This window comes from Pogoniulus pusillus, chromosome 33 (genome assembly GCF_015220805.1).
Source record: "Pogoniulus pusillus isolate bPogPus1 chromosome 33, bPogPus1.pri, whole genome shotgun sequence".
NCBI lineage: Eukaryota > Metazoa > Chordata > Aves > Piciformes > Lybiidae > Pogoniulus > Pogoniulus pusillus.
Window position 1 is genome coordinate 836,006 of NC_087296.1, and position 7,141 is coordinate 843,146.

Sequence of the window (7,141 nt, forward strand, 5' to 3'; positions counted from 1 at the left end):
AGCTGCTGTGAAGGCATTCCGGTGTCAAGCGGCAGTGGATGTGTTGTGACTCAGAGCAGAGCATCAAAGCCACAGCATGGGATGGCAATAAAGCACACACAGTAATGAGGAGCAAAGTCTGGGAGAGGAAGAAAGGAGGCACTTGACAGCCTCTGCGGGCTGGGGAGCAGGCAGCTCTCAGCGGCAGCGCTAACGCAGCCCTGGTTTACTGGGGAGCTGTGCCCTACATTCCCGCTCCCCTCCTCCTCCCCAGCCACCCCCAAATCCTCACCGTGCTCCCCCTGCCCTCTATACCCTCCCAGAGCATCCTCCCCTGGTGCCGTCACCTTCCCCCCGCCTGTGCCGCCCCAGCAGCAGGCTGCTGCCGGCCAGCCCCAGGAGGTGAGGGTGCTGAGGGCTGCCCGGGCAGCACCTCCTGCTTGCCAGCTGGCAACCTACCCCCAGCGAGAGCTGCTGGGCTCAGGCTGCTGCTGCCGAGCTCCTCCCTGAGGAAATCTCCAGCACAGCATTCCCTTGGATCTCTCTTCCCTTTGCAGATGCTGTCACAGTTCCTATGAACTCAGCTCTCTGAGAGCTGCAGCAGGGAAGCCTCCTGCACATCAGCCAGGGGTGGATTAGAGACTGACGGGGACAGGAGTGGGTGGCATCCCAGGCAGGGCAGGTTTCAGTCTTTTCCTTCCTTGGAAAGCTGGCTCAGGATTCCTGTCCTGTCTCCACTTTTCCAAACAAGAGCTACAGCAATCAGCTCTGACCAAAGGTCTCAGCTGCAGCCTCTTCCAAACGCTCCTTTTCCTTCTAAAGAAACATTCACAGAACCTTTGGGCTGCAAAAGCCCTTCCAGAGCACCCAGCCCAACCATTCTCTGGCTCTGCCAGGGCTGGGGCTAAGCCATGGCCCCCAGCACCACAGCTCTGCCTCTTGGAAGCACCTCCAGCGATAGGGATTCAGCCTCCTTCCTGGGCAGCCTGTGCCAGGCTCTGAGAACCCTTTCAGGGAAGAAGTTTTTCCTAATGTCCAACCTGACCCTCCCCTGGTGCAACCTGAGGCCATTTCCTCTCATGCTGTGTCCCATCAGGTTAGCTGTGCTCTGGGGCAGTATAAACCCCACAGAAATAAAGACCACAGCTCAAAGACAGCTTCGGTGTCCCTCAGTGTTCCTCGGCCACCTGCATGCTGTGGAGGGACTCTGACCACCCCCTACAGAGCTGCAGCTCCACGCAGGGCTCAGCCCCAGCCTTGCCCCTAGCTATGCTCCTCCTTTAACTGTGACTTGTGCATTCAGGAGGCTCCCACTCTTCCCCCCCACCATGTCTGGGGGCAACTGGGGCAGATGTGGGGTGAGAAGTACCCAGCAGGCTCCCAGCTCTCACCATCACCTGGGGATCTGTGCAGGACTCTGCCTGATGGCATCATCAAAGAGAGCAGAGCTGAAGTTCAGCTGCCACTTCTCCCCTGCCTTTGACCCTTTCTCCTTGCCGGGAGCATTATCTCCCAAAGGAATCCCCATGGAATCTGGGGGCCCAGAGGAGCCCCTCTGTGCCTCGTGCCCAGATCTGCCAGCACCAAGGCACCTGGGGTGGGTTGGGAGGGCAGCCTGGGCTTGAACCTAGGGAGATAGTGGAGTCACCAGCCCTGGCTGTGCTTAAAGGTCCTCTGGATGTGGTGCCTGGGGCTATGGTTTAGAGTGAACCTTGCAGGGTAGGGATATTGGTTGGACTTGGTGATCCTGAGGGGCTTTCCCAACCCAAATGTTTCTGTGACTCTCTGAACTTTCTGCCTCATTTGATGCCAGATTTCCTGAGCAATGTGGATGCATTTCCCGAGTTGTAGGGATAAAAATTGGACAGGGACAAGCATCTGTCTGGCAGCCTGAAGGAAAGCTTCCCATTGCACTCCCAGAACCATCCAGACAAGCAGGGTGGGAGGGATGTCCTGCTGCCCCAGGCATTCCCACAGCCCCAGCAGCACCTTGTTAAATGCAGAGAGCATGCAAAAAAGGACATTTGGAGCCTCCCCCTTTGACCATTTCTCCAAAGCACAGCTCATTCCCACCAGCTGCCAGGAAACAGTTTGCTCTCCCACACAGCCTCTTTCTCCAGTGTCCACTTTCTGCTTGTTTGGACAAGCCTGGGCTCATCACGCAGCACTGAGTGCTGCCCAGGAGGCAGGGGTGCCTGGGCCCTCCAGACTGATGGCTCAACAAGGCAGAAGGGACTTGGGACAGCTCTGGCAGTCGCAGGAGGAGGCAAAGAGCGGGAAGCAGGTGAGAAGGTGGAGGTGGCTGCGAGGCCACAGCTGCTGGGGCTGCACAGCTCTGGCTGCCAGCACGTCCGGCACGTAGGCAGATCACTCCTGGGGGTGATGGTGACCATATGGTGGAGCCTGCAGCTGTGAGCCAAGACCTGGAGCAGTGACAGTCAGGCTGCATCATGCATGTGCCTTTGGCCACCACACTGACTCCGTGACCATCCATCTCTGCTGCAGCTCTCGAGATGGTCCAAGTCTCTGCAGAGACAGCTCCTGCTGGAGCCTTCCTTTTGGGTTTGCTGTCCAAGGAGCAGGACAGATGCTGTGCCTCACTGGGAAGGAAGCATCTCCTCCTCAGAGGTGTCACGGGGCAGGCTCTGACTTGCTCTGAGCCTGGGAGGAATGCTGAGGGAATGGACTTCCAGTGCAGGGTGGTTTTATGCCCTGAAAATCTGCTGTAGGCCATTTTAAAGCAGCTTTTGTGGCTTTCCCTGAGTTGTGCTCCCATATTATTTGCTGCCTGGCTGAAACACAGCTCAAGGTTATGGATCCATACTGCAGCTACCTTCAACATCAGAAATATTTGTTTGACTTGAGTCTCCCAATGTCACAGGAGTTCAAATACTGCTGCAGCAAGATTTTAAGGCAGAAAACCCAAGTTAAAAATTGAGGCCAAGAGGTCAAACTTTCAATGAAAAGGGAAAAAAACACAACTATAAAAGAAAAGCAGTTTGGGATCTGTGTCTTAAAAGATATTCAGCAGGCCACCAGATCTCAGGCAGGAGCTAGCTTTGGAGAGGATGTGTGTTTTAAAGATGCAAAAGAGAGGAACCTTACTCAAAGGGAGCTCAATTCATTCCCTTCCCTCCCTTTTTAAAGGAAATAAAATATGGAAATCTGGAGAAGGTGTCTGTGAGCCCCTGGAAGGTGCTACCCAAGGGTGTTCAGTGCAGAGAGGAGGAAGAGCTGTATTAAGATGAATAATTTCGTGGGGAGAGGAGAGAGAGTTGTTGCTGTAAGAAAGGAAGGAAACTCTTTTTGATTGGCATGAGAAATTGCTGCCACATGAAACAGTTCATCTTCTTTGAAGGGCTCTTTTGTCGGGGAGGTCAGGTCAGAGAGGTTTGAAAGGTCCTCATCAAAAGAAGCCTCCTCTCCAGGCCCGGTGCACCGCCTAGCTGGAGCGGTGCCGGCTGCCGGAGCTGCGCGGCGGCGGATGGCAGCTGCATCGCTAACGAGCAGGGCCGGCGGAGCCGCGAACCAACACTGGCACCTGCCGAGGCCGAGGAAGCTCCTGGTGCCCAGGCACGGAGAGCTGCTGCGGGGGGGCAGCAGCAGCGCCTGGCCCCAGCAGGATGCTGCTCAGCTGGTGCCCGGCCCCCTGCTCAGCACCCTGCAGCCAGGCTCTGGGAACAGCCACCTCAGCCAGAGGTGCCTCCTGCCCGGCTGCTGCCCCGGTGCCAGCCCTCTTCCCTTGGGCTCCTCTCTCATACATCACGGATAAGGGCCTGTGGTGACAGGGGCAGGGCAATGCTTTGGAACTAGAGCAGGGGCACACTGGGGAGAGCTTCTTTACTGGCAGGCTGGACAGACACTGGCACAGGTTGCCCAGAGAAGCTGTAGGTGCTTCACCCCTGGAAGTGTTTGAGCCTGGGCTGGATGAGGCTTAGAGCAAGCTGAGCTGGTGGGAGGTGTCCTTGCCCAGGGCAGGGGGTTGCAACTGGTTGATCTTCAGGGTCCCTTCCAACCCAAACCATTCTCTGACCCAGGAGCAGGCGAGTCCAGGTTCACCTCTCAGAGGCAGCCCTGCCCCCTGACTCCTCTTTGCAAAGGGAATGAGCAACATCTGCTGCACTCCAGCCCTGCTCCTCTGGTCTCACGTGCCCGTGCCATGCCCAGGTGCCACTAATCCACTTGATAACCTTTAAGGTCCCTTCCAACCCAACCCATTCCGTGGCTGGACCAACATCTGCAGGTGCCTGTGCTGGCCCGAGTGGCTCGGAGCTGCGCCCAGGCTGCTGTCCTTAGTAGCTCAGCCCATGTGCCCAGGGGCATTTCCCAGTGCCATGTCTGAAAACAAGAACAGAAGGATCAGAATCAGAGGGTTAGGGTTGGGGTTTTTTAGCTGTCTTTAAAAATGCATCAGGTTTTGCTCCAAGAGTCCCTGCTGGAGCTCTGCCATTATGCTCACAGCACAGGCTACCTGCGGCAGGCTGCAGCTGAGGAGATTGCCTACTGTGAGCAGCTTCCCTTTCCTTCCAAGGGAGACACAGGCCCCGAGTGCCCACCTTGCAGAGCTCCCTTTGTGACTGTTGTGAAATGGGAATGGTTACAGACATTGTCTCTGCTTTTAGACACCTGGCTTAAAGAGCCAGAGCAAAGCCTTTCAGAGTGGTGGAACTGTTAGGGCTGGAGGAGACCTCCAAGGTCATCCATTCCAGCATCAGCCCAGCACCACCATGGCCACTAAATCATGGCCCCAGGTGCCATGGCCACACCTTTCTGAACACCTCCAGGGACGGGCACTCCACCACCTCCCTGGGCTACCTGTTCCAACCCCTGACCACTCTTGCAGCAGAGAAGTTTTTCCTCATCTCTGACCTAACCCTCCCCTGGTGCATCTTGAAGCCATTTCCTCTCCTGCTGTCACTCAGTGCTTGGGCAGAAGAGACCAATTCCCACTTGGCTCCAACCTCTCCTTTCAGGGAGCTGCAGGGAGCAATGAGGTCTCCTCTCATCGTCTTCTGTAGGCTGAAGACCCCCAGCTCCCTCAGCTGCTCCTGCCCAGCCCTGTTCTGCAGACCCTTCCCCAGCTGGGCTGCCCCTCTCTGGGCACACTCCAGCCCCTCAGTGTCCTCCTCTCATTGATTTGATTTAAATCAGCTACAACTGAAATGCAAACTTCTGCCCCGTTGCAGGTGCACTACTCTCTGCTGGCAGCCTGATCCTTGCTGAGGTAACCCACTGAATTTTAAGTTGCATGTCAAATGAAGTGACTGGCAAGGACAAATTAAGGTTAGCATTTGGCTTTTTCTCCCCCCTCTTTTGAAGCACAAAGTTATTTCCTTGCAGAGGTAAAGCAGCAGCTCCTGCAAAGCTCTCCTCTCTTATTGATTGCAGAGATATTAAATATAAAGCTGCTGCCTCTACCACTCTGCAATAATTAAAAGTACTTCATCACACAGCCAGGAGATGTATTTTAAATGCACAAAGTATGCTGCTTATTGTGATTCACAGGAATTTACTGGTCTAATTTCTTCAGAGACCAGCAGGAATATCTATTGACTCTGGGTTATTTATAAAGCAGCCCTCTGAGCTAACCAATGTTATTTACATTGTTGGGGTCCCCATCAGTTAGTCACCATCTGCAAAGGTCTCACAGTGCAGTGACATCCCATAGTGCCAGGGAACAGGTTGCCCAGGAGGATGTGGATGTCCCCTCTCTGGAGGTGCTCAAGGGCAGGCTGGGTGAGGGCTGGTGGGAGGTGTCCCTGCCCATGGCAGGGGGTTGGGACTGGATGATCTTGAAGGTCTCTGCCAGCCCAACCCATTCTGTGCTTCTGTGAACTTTTTCACTCTTGAAATGAGATCTGAAGAGTCTCCAACTCCAACACCCATCCTGGAGGCTTTCAGCTTTGTGTCAGGCACAGATCTCAGCAGCTGGGACTCAGCACTGAGCTCAGACTAACTGCATCTGTGGCAGGCTGAGAACTCAGCCATGAGACATGGCCCAGCAGAGCAAGGCCTGGGGTAGGTGGATCTGGAGCTCAGGGAGAGCAGGAAGGCAGAATCTTGCCCTTCCTCCTCCTTTGTCGCACTGAAAGCTGAACTTTGCTGGGACTCTGGAGAAGAATTTGCACTGCAGGGTTTGATGGGAGAGTGCCTCCAGGCTGGAGCAGCCATCCTGGGGGCTCCACCAAGGCTTTGCATGACTCTGCTGTTGCTGTTGTTGTTCTTCCTCTGCTCAGAGCCAGGGATGTGATGCTCTGAGCAGAGGTCCCCAGACTGCAGCTGCCTGCAGGCAGAGCTGTGACAGAGCCTGGGCAGTGCCTCCTCTGGCAAGGGCAAGAAGAGTGTTAGGGGCAGCACCAGCCCTTGCAGACCAGAAGTGCTGGCACTTGGTCCTAGAGCTGAGGCTGAGCTGCTGGCAAGAGCCCTCCTGCCCCTCTCCCACTGCTGAAGGAAGGGTCTTGGCCCCCTGCAGGCTGCCAGTGCCCCCTCCAGGAACAGCCAAGCCTCTCCTGCTGGGCTTGTGCCGAGAGTGCTCCTGCTGCCGAAGCTCTGGCACTCGAGCACTGACTCTCTACTCACCTTAAAGCCACCAGCAGGGCTCTGGTGGGGAACTGCAGCCAGCGGGGAGGCTCCTGTGAAACTCCTGCCCACGAGGTGACCTTGTGGCTGAGACGGTGCTGGAGATGCCTCAGGGGGTGCTGGGGGTGGCTGCACAGCCAGAGCACAGCCGGGTGGGCAAAGCACAGCTTGGGGGCCAGCAGGTCCTGAGGGCAGAGGACCGAAGGGCACCTGTGGAGCTAAGGCTACAAACCTTCCTCCTGCAGAGCTGCCGCGGAGCTGGGGGGGTCACCAAGCTGCTGCAGCACAGGGATCCTCAGGCTCTTCCTCCAGGCTTGGTCAGTGCTGCTCGAAGCATTCCAAACTCATTCCTGTCATTGGCACAAGAGAGCAGGAGGCAGCAGCTAAACACAGCCTAAGTGAGGAGGCTCAACCACCACCGTGAGTGATGCTAAGTGACCACTAAGCATATCTCTGTTTGTACCCTAACGAGCCGGGGGGCCACACAGGCCCCCCGGCCTTTTGAATCCCCTCCACCATTCACCAGTGCACACCACAGGGACTCACCGGTGATGATCCGAGGAGGATCCTTCTGCCCACAATG

The 7,141-nt window shown here is 56.0% G+C and overlaps 1 long non-coding RNA gene across 2 annotated transcripts; it reads right to left on the reverse strand.

Annotated features, from left to right (window-relative positions):
* Positions 1–3,647: 3,647 nt before the first annotated feature.
* On the reverse strand, positions 3,648–7,141 carry LOC135189566 (uncharacterized). 2 transcript variants are annotated; one of them, XR_010308153.1, is made up of 3 exons: positions 7,105–7,141; positions 6,791–6,908; positions 3,648–4,317 (listed from the first exon to the last, which is right to left on the reverse strand). It is a non-coding gene; the product is annotated as an uncharacterized LOC135189566 (long non-coding RNA). The 2 variants fall into 2 exon arrangements; XR_010308154.1 differs by lacking the exon at positions 3,648–4,317 and adding an exon at positions 6,565–6,687.